The sequence below is a fragment of the Ambystoma mexicanum genome, chromosome 5q (assembly GCF_040938575.1).
Source record: "Ambystoma mexicanum isolate Mex_15411 chromosome 5q, UKY_AmexF1_1, whole genome shotgun sequence".
Taxonomy (NCBI): domain Eukaryota; kingdom Metazoa; phylum Chordata; class Amphibia; order Caudata; family Ambystomatidae; genus Ambystoma; species Ambystoma mexicanum.
In genome coordinates this window covers 465,855,626-465,871,836 of record NC_090933.1, presented here as the reverse complement: position 1 = coordinate 465,871,836, position 16,211 = coordinate 465,855,626, and positions in this window count along the sequence as shown.

Sequence of the window (16,211 nt, the reverse complement as noted above, 5' to 3'; positions counted from 1 at the left end):
ATTGAAACTACCCTTCCTTGACGTGCCGGAGGGGGGAGCCGTGTCTGGGGTCCCAGCCTGTACCGCAAGAGCACCTTACTTCCTCTTGATAGGGGCTGAAGCGTAGGTGGACTGGGCACTGGAAGTAGCCAAAGGCACGATGACCAAAGGTTTCACTGCAGGCATTGGCTGCTGGGTGATGTTGGCAGGACCAACCTCGGTGTGATGGACTTGGACCAACACTGTCCCGGCTGGGTGACTCGGAGCTGGGGTGGATTGAGCTGCAGCTGCCCCTCCAGCCTCCTCACCCTGGCTACTTGGGGCAGCAGATGACATTGCTGCCCCATATCCACGTGGCCTGGTGACAGCAACTTTCACCGCCACACGTGGCTTTGACTTGGTGATACGGAGGTCAGCCTGGGAGTCATCCTGTGCCGGTTCGGTTGACAATATGGGTGGCTTAACAAGGCCTGAGCTGGGATGGTGTCAGCTGCATCTCCCCGACCCATTGGGGGAGGGGAGCATAGGTGTCCCTGATTGGTCCATAACACACTGGCCTCTTGGGCCACCCTGCACATCCTGGCCACGACCCCTACCGCGCCCACCTCTTGGAGGTCAGCCAACTTTGCCTCCCTTACCACTTGGTCGCCTCCCAACCATGGCACTTATGTTCTTGTGCGAATGGGAGGTGCAGTAAACAATTGTCCTGGGCAATTGGGGTGAAAGGGGCAGGGTACTAGATGGAATACGCATCCTAGTGCTCTAGCAAGGCTGTCTGTGACCCCTGGGGGAAGATGACGGGTCACGCAATGCTCAGGCACCCCGCAAACAAAATTTAAAGTTCACGCGACCCCTGGTAGCCCACGTGTGTGGAATAAAGAACCTGCACTACGCTGTGGCACCCAGAAACACAAAAATAAGCATACGCGTGGTACACGCAGGCTACAATGACCTCTGAATGGGTATGCGACACACAAGGGCAACCACAGTTGAAAAATATGTGCGCGACTCACCGTCTGCCTGGAAAAAGAACGTGAAAAAGACACGCGTGTGCGTGTTGGCAACACCCGCACCAAAAGAAGAAATGAGTATACAATGAGCACGAACTGGAACCGTTGTGAAGTAATCGTGTGTGAACTGATAAGAAGTACAAGAATCACCCGCTCACTCTCCACAAAAAGCACGAACAAGAAAATGGCGTGCTACTCGTACCTTTTAACCCAGCCCACACGTGCGATGTCACTTACGCGCGTACGCGCTAAGGGCCTTTCCTCCAATTACACGCAGTGACACCCGGACGTGTAGTTTTTGCACGTGTACAATCAACATTCACCCGTGTGGAGGGAAACACCCGTGGGCGTTACATCACAGATGCGCTTACGCGCTAAGGGCCTTTCCTCGAATTACACGATGAAGTGCAGTTTTTTCAAGTGCCAAATCACTCCCTATCAAGCTGGCCACGCGATAACACACGGAAGACCATGGCCATTTTCCTGCCCCCCAGAGACCCAAGCCTGCTCCCACCTGCCATCTGCTGCTGCCTGCCTGCCTGCATGCCATGTGCCCTGCTGTTTGGTGCCTGCACGTCAGCCATCTGCAGGTTTCCATTTGCTGTGATCACCCCTGCTGGAACAGAAGATTCCCGACTGAAGTTCCATCGCTCCACAGCCCAGCACCAGGACCCAGGTGCCCACCCACACCTGCCTCAGAGGTTGCCATGTCGGGGGAAACACCATCAGAGACCACTGACAACCCCCAGCCAGAGAAGCAGAGGGCTACCATCTTCAGTGCCGCAGAAGTTGTTATCCTGGTGGAGCAAGTCCTGGTGAATTATGATGCCTGAACTGCCAATGAGGGCATCATAATTCACCAGGACTTGCTCCACCGCGCTGACAATAAATGACAGAAGAGGATCTGGAAGGACATTGTGGCTGCCATCAACGTGGAGGGGTTGGCAGCCCGCGACATGCAACACGTCTAGGAAGAGCTTTGTCTTCAGCATGGCCCATTGCCTCTTGAAGACAAAACATGCAGAGGGGTGCTGGGTCCGCCTTACCAACATCCAGATGAGGGTCCTGGAGCGCTCCACCTCATGGTCCTTCAGAGGCAGACCCGTCCGGAGTCGAGCCGTAAGTGTCCATGCATACTGATTGGACACAGTGCATGTTGAGGTGTGCCAGGAGTGTGCATGTTGGACATATGTCTTGAAAGGCCCATGTATGGATGTGTATGTACAGGGACATGAGCCTGCCACATGTGAGTCCAGTCATGTGTGAGGAACATCAATGGTGTATGTGTTCAAATGCATGATGGCCAAATGCATATCTAGGTGCACACATATATACATTTCTGTGTATGTACTGTGGCATGGTTGTGGTGTGACACATGGATGCTGGTTCCAGCTTCATGTATGTGCACAATGTACATGTGCTTGTGTGTGTATTTGACATGTGTGCCACTGTGATACACCATGGATGCTTGTGACACCCACATGTAGGAAGCTGATTGGCAGATGTGACATGGATGCCGATGATTTCACTGTGATGGGTGGTGGAGATGTACAGATGCATGTATGTGTGGTGGTGTGTGTGCATGTGTTTGGCAGTCTCCGTGTTGCATGTGACATCAGGCTAACCTTCGGATGCTCATGCTTTTGTATGTGTATGGATGGTGCTGCCTGCTGCAACATTCCTGTTAATTTGCGTGTGTGGGTTCAAATAATATGTGTGTTGGGGAGGGTGTTGCCATGTGTGAAGTTCTACACTGCCACTCATGTGCAACTGTCATGTGAGTATCAGACATTGTACATTGCCCTGATGCCTGTGTTCTGTCTCTCCCTGTCTGCAGCATCAACTGATGAAGAGGGCGGAGACAGTGCTGTGGAGCACAGCGGCAGGGATCCCACCACCAGCCGGATATGCAAGGCCCAGCTCCCCTCGCATGTTGTCATCTCGTCGGGGAGTGAGGAGTCTGGTGTTGTGTCTGCGGCCACAGCTGCTGAGGGTAAGTCCAAGAGGCAGATGTTGGAGGTGGACTCCTCGGCAGCAGAAGTGGCAGCTGAGACCCCACAGGCGCCTATGGAGTAAGATGGCACAAAGTCATCCAGGTTGTTGGGGGTTTGGTTGAGGAGGAGGCCGTGAAAGGCCCACGCACGCGGTCTGGAGGGGGGATTCCACTGGTGCTAGTGGTGCAGTCCAGAGGCAGGGACAGGAGGCAGCACAGGTGGCCGCGGAGGTGCCTGTGTGTAATCCTGTCCCCGATCCTGTGACTGCAAAATCCTGCACCAGCAGGGATGCCTTCATCCAGACCCATTTTCAGGAAGGGGATGCGCGAACAACTGGCCTTCCTCTCCCTGCGGACATGGCAATCCGGGACCATGTTGAGCCTGTCCTGGCTGGGGTGGTGTTGCATCAACGTGGCATTCGGGAAGAGGTGCAGGGTTCCTATGTGGACAATTCACATTTTTTTCGGATGCCTCATTGACCGCGTCAACCTACTAGGACGGGTCACCAGTTCTGGGTTCCTCTGTGTGTTGGACCTTCTACTGACCCCCTACTCAACTGAACCCCCAATGCGCCAGTCACCCTCTGTGCCATCTTCCTGGCCATGTATCATCTGGCCACCCTGTGGAGCTGCCCCTGACCCAGCGGCCAGGCTGGTGGAGGACACATCCCTGCGCCAGTCGGGAGTCAGAGGTCCAGCAGTGGTGGCTACCACAACAACTGGACCCCAGCAGGAGGAAGATGTGCAGGCATCGACAGGCAGGGCACATGCACGGCAGCAGCAGGCTCAAGGTGGGAGCGATGATGGCTCGGGACCATCAACATCACAGGGGCAGGCATCAGCCAGAGGGCAGGAGGACCCTGGATTGGGAGTGTCTTCCGTGTGGCAGCGGTTGGGCCGGCAAATAGATGCAGAGCGGCAGTGGGCAGAAGAGGCACGGTTCACTATGGTCAGGGCGGAAAACTCCATGTGCAGGGCGTTGAGGCGGGCTGAGTGCCTCGACGAAATTCGCAGGGAGTTGGAGGTGGCCATGGCTTTATCTCCGTGAGACCTCGGGGCCAGGGAAGAGGCCCGCCTCCAGGACGTTGAAGAGGAGTTTGATGATGCCCTGGCCCGGGACATCAACAAGTGAGCCGTTGGACTTGCCTAGTTCTGTAGGTGTAAGTTTCCTTTTTTTCCTTTGGGGCACATGGACTATGCCCCGCCTTTTTGTATATAGGTATTTATTAGGTAGGCTTTTTGGTTGGTTTCCTTTGGATTTTTGGGCTCATTGACCCTGGAGTTTTACATTGTTAATAGTTCTGGGCTGGATTTGACTTCATTGATTTTTTTTTACCATGGAGCAATGGTTTTTTTATTTTTTAAACTTTGGATTTGGTTTAATGGACAAACGCTTTGGAGCCATTTTAATTTGGATTTAATTGGATTCAGCATTCACATTTTTTCATTCATTTTGGACATCCAGGCTTTTGTTCATTATTTCTTTTCTTGTGTGATTTTCTTTCATTCCTTCAATTTTGTATATAGTACATTTTTATTTCATACTTCATTTGTGTGGTATTCTCTCATTGGTTCTGTGCCTGTCACGATGTGGGTTTTCTCATTCACGTGCCCCCATTGTGTGTGTCTGACGGACATGTATTGATGTGCATACTTGTCATTTGGGATCTATCATGACTTGGGGATTTCAATATGGAGAGGATGGAATGCTTGGTTGGGTGTTTGGACTGGGCTGGCGTGGGGTGGGATTTGGGTGGCCATAAGGGCCATGAGTGTGGATCGTGATGACGTGTTGGTTGGGGGACCTGAGTCGGTGCCTGCTGGCAGGTGCCCGTCAATGGTGGGTGGGTGGTTGAGTTTGGGGACATGAGTCGGGGCTCACAAGTGCGCTCACAAGTGCATGGTGCCATGTGGGCAGCCTGCAGGGCATGGTGAGGGTTGTAGGGTAGTCCCCTGTGGTGTGGGCTTCCTGCAGGCAATGGGGAGGGGGGAAACCGCACAACCGGGAGGGACCACAATGCCAAATCGCGTGTGTAACTCCAATGCACACCCCCAAAATACACGTACCCCGCTCGCCCAAGGCCTGTCGTGTGTGAAACTTCCCACGCACCCCCGAAATACATGTACCCCACTCGCTCAAGGCCTATCGCGTGTGAAACTCCCCATGTACCCCCGAAATACACGTACCCCGCTCGCCCAAGGCCTGTCGCTTGAGAAACTCCCTGCGTAACCTGAAATACACGTACCCTGCTCTCGAGAGGACTATCGCGTGTGAAACTTCCTGTGTACCCCCCAAATACACGTACCCCACTCTCACCAGGACTATCGTGTGTGAAACGTCCTGCGCACCCCCCAAATACACGTACCCCACTCGCCCAAGGCCTATTGCATGTGAAACTCCCCGTGTACTCCCGAAATACACATACCCCACTCGCCCAAGGTCTGTCACGTGTGAAACTTCACGCGCTCCCCCGAAATACACGTACCCCGCTCGCCTAAGGCCTGTCGCGTGTGAAACTCCCCATGTACCCCTGAAATACAAGTACCCCGCTCTAGCCAGGACTATCACGTGTGAAACTTCCCGCGTACCCACCAAATACACGTACCCCGCTCTTGCCAGGACTATCGGGTGTGAAACTTCCTGCGTACCGCCCAAATACACATACCCCGCTTGCACAAGCCCTATCGCTTGTGAAACTTCCTGCGTACCCCCGAAATGTACATACCCCGTTCTCACCAGGACTATTGCGTATGAAACTCCCTGTGTACCCTCCAAATACACGTACCCCACTCGCACAAGCCCTATCGCGTGTGAAACTCCCCGAGTAACCCCCAAATACACGTACCACGCTCTCGCCTGGAGTATCGCATGTAAAACTCCCCGTGTACCCCCGAAATACACGTACCCTGCTCTCGCCAGGACTATCGCGTGTGAAACTTCCCACGCACTCCCAAATACACATACCCCACTCGCACAAGGCCTATTGCTGTGAAACTTCCCGCACACCCCTGAAATACATGCAGGCACCCTATCCACCCTGGGCATGCCCCACAGGCAGCCCACTCACCCTCCCCTTGCCCCACTGGCAGGCCATCCACCCTGGGCATGCCCCACAGGCAGCCCACGCCACAGGGGGGTGCTTTTTCTACGCAATTTACCTGCCGTGCGCAGGGGACGCGTATTCCAAGGGGTGCGCCAGTACATTTTCATGCTTTTGGCTGCCATGAGTGGGGTACACGTAGTATTTTCACACGATTACAGTGTACCAGCACTCAAAGCTGGTGCAGGGTGAGCGTGGCCCTTTGAGCTGCATTGGGGATTTCAATGCCTTTTCCTTGCGCAAGGGGCTTTCTTGGGGGCGTAACTTGCGCCGCAGGATGTTTATGCTGTTTAGCGCACACGGCTGGCGCACGCTCCCTCTCTGCACTGCTCGCGTGCGCTGCCTCTGTGCTGAAATCTATGAATTACCCTCTTTGTGTTAGTCTAATCTATAATTATTTTGGTCAACTCAAAGGTAAGTTGTTCCTTCATTGAGGGTAGGTGATTTTGAATTTAATAATGTCCCTAACCATTAAAGTAACATTCACATATTTTTAGAAACAGTCTAGAGTTCCATATTTGTTTTCAGGCCCATAAAACATGTTCCTGATTTCAAGGTGCATCCTAAGTAAGAAACGTCACTCTATCACCGAGCGGGAGATCACTGTGTGGGGACATGAGCCTCATGACCGACTTATATTTTTGTAACACCAAGCGTGTGTCGTTTGTGTGTTCTGGCGTCTAGGGTAGTGAGGGAGAAAGGGGGCGCTTGGCTCAAATCTTGTTGCTGCATTTTGTGCCCCTGGCACTCACACAAATGCCCCACAATCACATTGGCAATGTCCAGTCATCGACGAAATAAATAGCACCTTTAAAAACTGTTATAAATGTATTTGTATTTATATTTGTATTTTATTGTGTTTTATATAGCGCTTTAAACCAAAGCGCTGTACAATTTAACATCAGTTCTGGTAGCAGGCAATCAGAAGCTATGAAGAAGATGAGTTTTCAAAGAGAGACGAGAAAGAATGGACAGTGATAGAGTGAATGGAGAGTGGGAGAGCATTCCATTGTAAAGGAGCAAGAAGCTGAAAACATTGGAACCGGGACTGGAGGATGGAGGACATTCAGTCTAAAGAGACAAGAAGAGTGGAGAGAACTAGATAAAGTGTAGAAAGATAAGCGTGCAGCAAGATAGTCAGGTTCGAGCCCATAAAGGGATTTAAAGACTAAGTAAAGGAAATGGAATTTGAGTTGAGAATGAAAGGGTATCCAATCAAGTGGGGAAGAGATAGAAACTCGAAAAGAGAGAAGACAGCGTAGACGAACAGAAGAATTAAAGATTGATTTCAAGGGAGCAAGACGAAAACAAAGAAGGCCAAAAAGAGTGTTAGAGCAGTACAAGAGTCGTGAAAAGATTAAGGAAGAAATAGGAAAAGACAAACTTTACGAATATTATAGAGATGGAAACGACAGGAACAAGAAGTGAGAGCGATATGGTGAACAAAGGAAAGATTAGAGTCAAAGTAGACGCCAAGATCACGAGCTGTAGGAGAAATGGTAAGACTAGCAGGAGGAAAGGATATGTGAGGAGGAGGTGGATGATGGGGGGGAGTGTTAGCAGAGAAGGATAGAATCTCAGTCTTCCCTGCATTTAACGTGAGGAAGTGAAAGGCCATCCAAGATTTGGTAGCATAGAGACAGGCTGTAAGGCTGTGGTGGATTTCAGGAGTGAAGGATGAGAAGGATAGAAAATGGTGTGTATCGTCAGCGTAGAAGTTATGAGAGAGACCAAAGGAAGAGATTATAGCTGCGAGTTGAGAATTGTAGAGGGAAAAGAGAAAAGGACCCAAGACTGATCTTTGAGGAACTCCGTGCTGAAGGGGGAAAGGTGAGGAGACCTGGCCCATCCAAGAGAAGGAGAAAGTTCTATTAGATAGATAAGAGGAGAACCAGGAAAGAACAGAACCCCTAAGACCAAAGGAAGAGAGAGATTTCAAGAGGAAAGAATGATCAACAGTGTCAAAAGCAGCAGATAAGTCGAGAAGAATAAGAAAAGAGGAGTGTTTAGAATAGCGAGCTGAGAGCAGAGAGTTAAGTACACAAATCAGAGCAGTTTCAGTAGAATGACAAGGACAAAAACCAGACTGAAAGCGAGGAAGAAGAGATAGATCAGTGACAAAGGATGAAATCTGAGAGTACACAAGACACTCTAAAAGTTTAGAAAGGTAGCGCAAGAGGGAGATGGGACAGAAATTAGAAACAATAAGAGGGTTAGCTGTGGGTTTTTTCAAGATAGGGATGATAGTTGCATGTTTAAAGACAGAGGTGAAGAGACAAGTTTTAAAGAAAGAGACAAGATACGGTATGAAAAGAGGATAAACATTAGGAATGAGAGCAGATGGAATTGGATCAGTAGGAGTTGCAGTGGGCATAATCGAGCATGTAAACCAAAATACAATCAGAGGACAATCAGCTTTAGTTTCTAAAAATCGTAAATTGCTTGCAGGGGACCACCAACACTAGCCCTTACGTGCTTTGATGTCCCCTGCATGCAATTGTAAATATTCATGAGGCAGAGTGGTAAAGAGAAGAGTGAAAGGAGCTGGATTTACTTTTGCGCTTTCAGTATTCCACTAAATTTACTTTGCAGCTGGAGTTTACCCTGGATTCCTGTGGGATCCATCCGGTTTTGACCAGGTACAAAACTAGGAATCCATTCATTTTTATGACTGAATGATAATCTCATGCAAAAGAAGACAGGCCCCATGTATTGTTTTTTTTTTTTTTTTCTTTAGGCCGAGTCAGTTTGATCATATATATATATATGATATATATATCAGACGTTATGGTTAAGTTGCGCTACTAAAAACCTATCAAATTCAGTAAAAAAACGTTGTTAAAGGGACGTTATGGTTCCAAGTAAAACCGAAAAACCCCTGAAATTCGCCAGTTATGGTAAGCTAAGCAACCATAACTCGCGCCACCACTGTGCACTGCTAAGACTAACACCCAGGACACGGCTGTCCGTAACGGTTAGTTTTACGTGTGACGCACTTTTAATTAGTTCAGGACCTGAACATTGTCCGTAGAACATCAACACGCATGCGCGAACATTGGGTGTCCTGCGGACGGCTGCTTCCTTCGCGAACATGCTCACGAAACAATCATGTGACCGCACCCACGCTGATCGCGTGTTCTGAATGCACAATCCACAATATTTCTCATTAAAAACTCACCATACCACAAATCCCACATACTAATCCTAAGTTTCCACATAGTTTTTGTGACTTTTTGAACCTTTTTTGCTGTTCGCTCTGTCTTGCGGACGGCGCGCATGTCCGCGAACCGCGTACAAGCACCCCTATAAAAGACCACGCCCTAGAGCTCATTCTCATTGTGTTTCTGGCTATTCCACAGAGCACACTGCATTTTGCTGCATACATAGCAGATTTTGAGATTTCCATCTCCAAGCCGATGACATCCATGGCTCCACTATTGCCACCTGGTGCTACATCAGCCTCAGCACCACCCCCACCCCCTCCACCACCACCATCTCCCCAAGGGCCTGAAGAGGGGAACAGGAGTGAGGATACAGAGGAGGAAGAAGAGGATGACCAGAATGAGGTAGAGGAAATCCCTACTACCCGCCCTCGGCGTGATTCTTAGGTGTGGCGGTTGTTTACCATTCAGGGGAATGGTCCTAAGGCTCGTGCGAACCGTGTCACCTGCAATGAGTGCAAAATGGTACTCAGTCGTGGGAGGCATGGTGCGTATAGTTTTGGGACCACAACCATGAAGCGACACCTGAACTCATTCCACACTGGGGCCATTCGCCAGGTTGTACCTTGTGAAGAGCGTAGTAGGTTGATTGCCTCTACTTCATCCTCCATTTCTGATCTTGTTAACACAAGGAACACCTCTGTGGGACAGCGTCTTCCTCAAGCTGCCTCACAGGCCATACAGAATTCTGATGTCCATTACCTTTTGAGGGTCACAGTTGTATGTATGTACTGTGACATAGTACTCTGCAGGGGGAGCGACTTCGGAGTGCTTTTGAGACTATCATCTCAGAGCACGAGAAGACCTGCTCACTACCCAAATAAAACCCACTCTACATCTTCCTCTCTCAGCTCGCCCTTTCTTATCCCTGTGGTTGGTGTCCCCCCCCTTTACCCCACTTTCCCCTCCTCTCCTAGTGTGTCGTGTATAAAAAAACCAAAAATAATCCAAAATAACAAAAATCAAAACAAAAATAAGGCTCTTTTCAGAGCCGCCTTTCACAGTTAAAAAATAGAAGTGAAGATAAATTAAGCAGGGCCCTTTGTATATCTTAAAAGTCTGTGGACAGTTCGCGAACATAAAGAAAATTGGGGTGCTACCCTATTGTAACCATTGCATTTTTCTCTGGGAGCAAGTGGTGGCTCTGAAAAGAGCCTTTGGGAGGTGTTTGTATGTCAAAAATTATAAATACTTAACACCCACTTCAAAATGGATGCTGTATTTCTAAAAAAGGTCGCAATGCATTTTGTACATTTCTCAGAAAAATCTGATTGCCAGCATAAGTAAGATGGACTCCATCTCTGCGAAAAATGTGTGTACTACGAAACATAATATTTTCATTGTGAAAAGAGGACATGCCAAAATCTCTTAGGAAGGCACAAACAGCCTTATTGACATTACGCCTTGCTTTCTCCATTTGTGGACCACATGAGAAAGAACGAAGCCACGTTTGTCTCTGCGCAATCCGTGAGAAAATTACTTTGGAGTTTGGAAACATGTCCATGATCTTCTGAAGTCCTTCTTTCATTGCAAATTGCAAAGAAATTCCAGACACATGTCCTAAACTGTTCCCTCCACAATGAATTACAATTATGTCTGGATGTTCCTCTATTTTCAAAGTTGCACAGAGAGGTAGCACGTCCAACCACTTCATTCCACGCACTCCATGCCACTGCACTTCCACATGTGGGAATCCAAGATCTATAGATACTCCACAGCTTTCTGCATGCACCTTCAACCAATGTATCCACGAGTCTCCCAAAATCCACACAATCTGTTTTTTGAAACACTCAGCCATAGCTATCTGTTCTTCTCTCAGGAAAAAGAATATCTGAGAAAACCTCTCCTAGCACAACACACTCACTAAACTTTACTGACCAATACCTTGCTATATTCAATCTCATTTGCATGCCTCCCCACCCCAAATTCCCCGGATGTAATACACGGTGTCCTAGAACTACCGCCATGTCCGCGAACATATCGTAACATGGACAGCCCTTCTACCATTTCCACTTCACTCTCTGTGCCATTCCCTCATTGGATGTAGCTAAGAAATCACATGACCACCCACCAATCAAATCCAAGACCTCTACATGTAACTGCATCATCATAGATCAGCACTGCAAATGTACGGTGAATCTCTCGGAGTACAAGTCTCATACCATTGGCAAGCACGATCTACGAGAAATACTATACAAGTCTCCAAGATTTCTACTTGCAGCTTCATCCATATCCATATGCATGAACACAAACTACAGGTATGCATAGTTTCTATACAGTACATGAACACATTTTCTAACCAACGTTTACCTTGTATAATCTGTAAAATGAATCTACGATCATTTTTTCATTGTCCTAAAATGAACTGTGACTTACAAACCTTTATACCGTTTAATTTCTTCATACACACACACACACGCAAATAATGTTAAACTAACATTTTTTAAATAAAATATATAGACTACATATAATCAAACAAAATTACATGCACACTCTATGATCAAATCTCAAACATTAATGTTTGTACAAACACATAATTGGTTTTAATATTTTCAATTTATATAATTACTTACATTTATATAGGACATGCAGGCTATGACATTGACTCACTATTACGTGGAAAAGCAGGCTATGACATTGACTCACTATTACGTGGAAAAGCTTAGTTACAGGAATAGTGGTATACAGTGGTATATTATGAATTTCACAAGCCATAGTAAAGATATTTTCTTTTCTACTGTTAGTCATAAGATAGTTTTAATGGCTTTGAGGAAGGGGGTGAGCATTTCAATTTAAAAAATCTATGTCTAAATTAAACAAGTGCTATATACAAACCAAATTACTAATTTCTTTCTTTTACAATTGCAGTGAAGACCATTCTCCAGAAAAGAAGCAGCCGAATTTGAAGTACAAAGAACAACTAAAAAGCAAACTGCTCATTTTAGAAAATAAGTAAGTAGAATGTTACCATAATATTTGAATTATTACTCAAACACACTATAAGGTTAATTAATTCTATTTCTGTGCCTAAAAATAGAGATTCTGCACCATCTGACCAAAAATCCCCCCGTTTTAAACAGTGATTTACTGGCAGAATGGCCCACAACTTCCTATTTTTCGACACACAAATTACCCTACTCAGCCGCTAGAATTTAGATGTTGTAGAACAAACAACTGTTTTAATTGTATAGCTTTAGATATACTATTTATACTTCTCCAAACCACTGGCTTACTTTTTTGTGTCATCTGAACCCCAGTTTAGTAATACATTAATTCAAGAAAACCCATCCCTAGTAGTTGTACTTCCCAATGCACAATCACACACCATTACATACATCTTTATCATCTTACGCAAACACTCATGCACACAACACACATGCATTGCAGAAAACCCCAACCCATACCTTCTGTATTTTTTTCAACAGACCCTAAAGAATGCCTACCAAAAAGCAACTCCGTAGAAAGGAACGCAGAAGTAGAGCAAATGAAAAGAAAACTCTCCAACATAAATATCCATCTATAGCAGAATTTGTAAAAGAAAAGTTGAAACACAACAGCTAATACAGTCATGTAGTGAAACAGAAGAAGTTTCTAGTACAAAAACTTTGCCTCCTCTATCAAAAAGTAAAACAAACCAAAAAACAATTAACAGAAAATCAACTATCACTACAAATAAAACTTCTTCTATACATCTTGATGTAGTACAAAGTAAGCATACCAAGAAAAGTATTTTAGCCAAAATGTTCCATCACAAAGTCCTTCAAAATCTTATGAAAACAGGAGAGAAACCAGGTTCAACACTTCAAACCTATCGTAGAAAAGTAATCTTAGAAGCGTTGATAGTGCAATTCTTCTCAAAAGAAAGTTATTTATTTTAGTGTTATACAGAATGAAACCACTAACAAAACTAATAACTAAATTACAAAAAAGACTTCTCAATAAACGAAATGTCAACAGAAATAACTTCTGAAATATCTGTGGAGGTGAATGGAGTCACACTACAAACACAGAACCATAATTTAATGAAGAAGCGTACAAACAAAAGCAAACAAATACAATAGCCATACATAGCAGTGGTCGAGGTTATGAAAAAGTTAATAATACCATAATGGAACAAGAAGTACTCCTTACAAAAATATGCCCTGAAAACGTAGATTTACCCCTCCATTCAACTGAATCAGAACATCTAGTGTACAAATGGCCATGCACGTCAATGTGTAACATTCCCAAAAAAATGTTCAAGTCTTTACACCAATTCCTCAATCAATATGTGAAAAGCAAAGACAAAATCAAAATTAAACTACTGCAAAATATGGATGATTGTCCAGTATGCAAATACACAGGACTACAAGGACATTCATTGGCCTGAATTACAGGACCTACTTGCAAAACAACCTTCCATGATATCAAAAGGATATCAACACATCATGCAAGTATAAGAAATCTAGTTTATAAACTAGCCAATTTAAATAACATTCTTCTACATGGTACAGAAAAAGACCTACTAAAAGAAATAGACTATATCCAGACAAAATATTTTGGAAGTGAAACCCACTTACAAGATGAATTAGCTGTAAACCAACTTCGTAACAATTCTGCACATGGCAACCTTTCACTACACACATACAAAAAAGAAATACTAAAATTTGAAAGTACTTCAGCTGAAGTACCAAACCACGTGTGTGTATGTTGCCGCAGAACTTTTTATAAAAGTAACACAAAAACTGTAGACATATCATGCAAAATAGAAGACAATGAAGATTCTAAATGGTTTGAATGATCTCTCTACCTTATAGCAGAAAACAAATACGAAATAACTGACACCATAATACTTTGCAGTTACTGCACTACAAAACGTGACACAACCAAACTTCTTCACGTGCTATCACAAATAACTTGGAATTATATCCACTACCAAAACCCCTTCAACAACTTAATTTATATGAGCACATCATAATTCAAACAGTGCACCCATTTCAAGCAATAATACTCCTTCAACCAAAAACTGCAAAATTACCTCCCTCTGAATTAGTGAAAGGTATTTGTGGAAAAGTAGTGTATTTACCATTAGACCTAAAAGAAAATGTGCACACTCTAGGAGTGCAACGTCCAATGGAACAATCTTTAATTATCTTGGTAAATGGAGTACCTACAAAAGACAAAATCATTTGACAACAACTGGTAGATTTACATAAAGTTAGAGAAGCCCTGCAAAATCTTAAAGAGAATAATGAATATTACAAAGAAATTAATATTGAAAAAAACTTGAAAGATACTACTGAAATAATTCAAGAGACACAAGAAGCTGGTTAATTTGAGCTCCTGGATCCTGCTACAATATCAAACACTTTAGACCATTATACAATTCATCAAATGCACTCTAATGACACCATAGAAGATGCACTGGAAACGTACCAAATGCGTCAAACAAAAGGATCACCAATCAGCATATGGGAAAAAGTATAGAAGCATGTGCTTTTCCTCTACTCTTTCCGACTGGAAAAGGAGGAAGATACGATGATAGACCTATTCAAATATCAGCATCAGAATATCGCTCATTACGAATGTATTCTGAAGATCCCAGATTTTGACAAAATGTGTAATACATATTTCACCTACTCTTTGAAAGTGAACTAGCAACTTTATGTTACGGAGTTGCACACATATTAAAATCAGGATCACACTTTCAAAATATGACAGCTGCACAATTATTACAAAAAGTTCAACAAAAAGATGAGGTTTTACAAGCAAATTTTACAAATCTATTAGCAAATATGCGTGGTACTAAAAAGTACTGGTTTCAACGTCATGGATATGTACCTTGTATGATCAGAAACCTTGGCCCACCCACTTGGTTTGTTACATTAAGTTGTGCAGAATATGCATGGAAAGATTTACATGCTTCCTATGCATATCAAATGAAAACAAACCAAACATAGATATACTAACACCTAGAGAACTTTGTTCTCAGGATCCTGTTAATGTTTCAAGATATTTTCACCATCGCTTCATTGCTATGCTACATTTTATTTGTAATAAAGCTGTTCCTCTGTTATGCAATACTAGAACCTTAGGCTAGTTACAATAACTCCCGATTGAATAGGTTTGGAGGTCTTACCTGAGCAGACTGATATGTTCAACGGGAAAGCAAATGCTGAGCTCAAGAATCTCCCCGACCAATGCGTCAACCTCTCAACCGGTAGGGAAACTCAGCGTGAGAGGTACGCACCAGTCAGGGAAACCCTCTGGGGAAGAAAACCCTGGTCGAGCGCAGGATCCGAAGATTGGAGTGTGGTTTGAGTGTGGTTCGCAGGCTGATGACTCCTATTCGATCATGGCGTTGAGTATCGGAAGACTGCTTCTGGAGAGGGGAGAGATGAGAAGCGAAGAGATGAATAGTAGCAGTACAGGAAGGGAAATGGGTAAAAACAGGCAGGAGACTGATTTCCCTGACCTCTTAACCAGCCGGATTAGAAATACCAGGAGAGAAGCCGAGAATACGGGACACAGAGAGTGGTAACTGGAACACTAGTCTGTAAGAAGAAAGTAGAGGTAAGTAGAATCAGATCCTAAAATACTCGAAGAAGGAAGGGACTTGGACGAGAGTTTTTGTTAATACCCAGAATGCAGTAACTCGAGAACTCTGAGGCAGCGTTTCAGAATGAGACGCTAGATGAATCCGGGGAATATGTATCTGCCAAGAATGCTGGATAGAGGATCTGGAAGGTCAAGAGAAGAGGGGTTAGTAATGGTAGAGGTAGAGGCTTTACGAAGGATTGAGATTGCCTAGTTGCGAACTCACGGAGCATCCGCTAGCACAGTAGCGACGCGAAGAGCTGGAAGTCTCCATGGCCTATGAAGAGTCACGTGAGCGGTACGCCGTACCTCTGGCGAACGTGAGAGGACT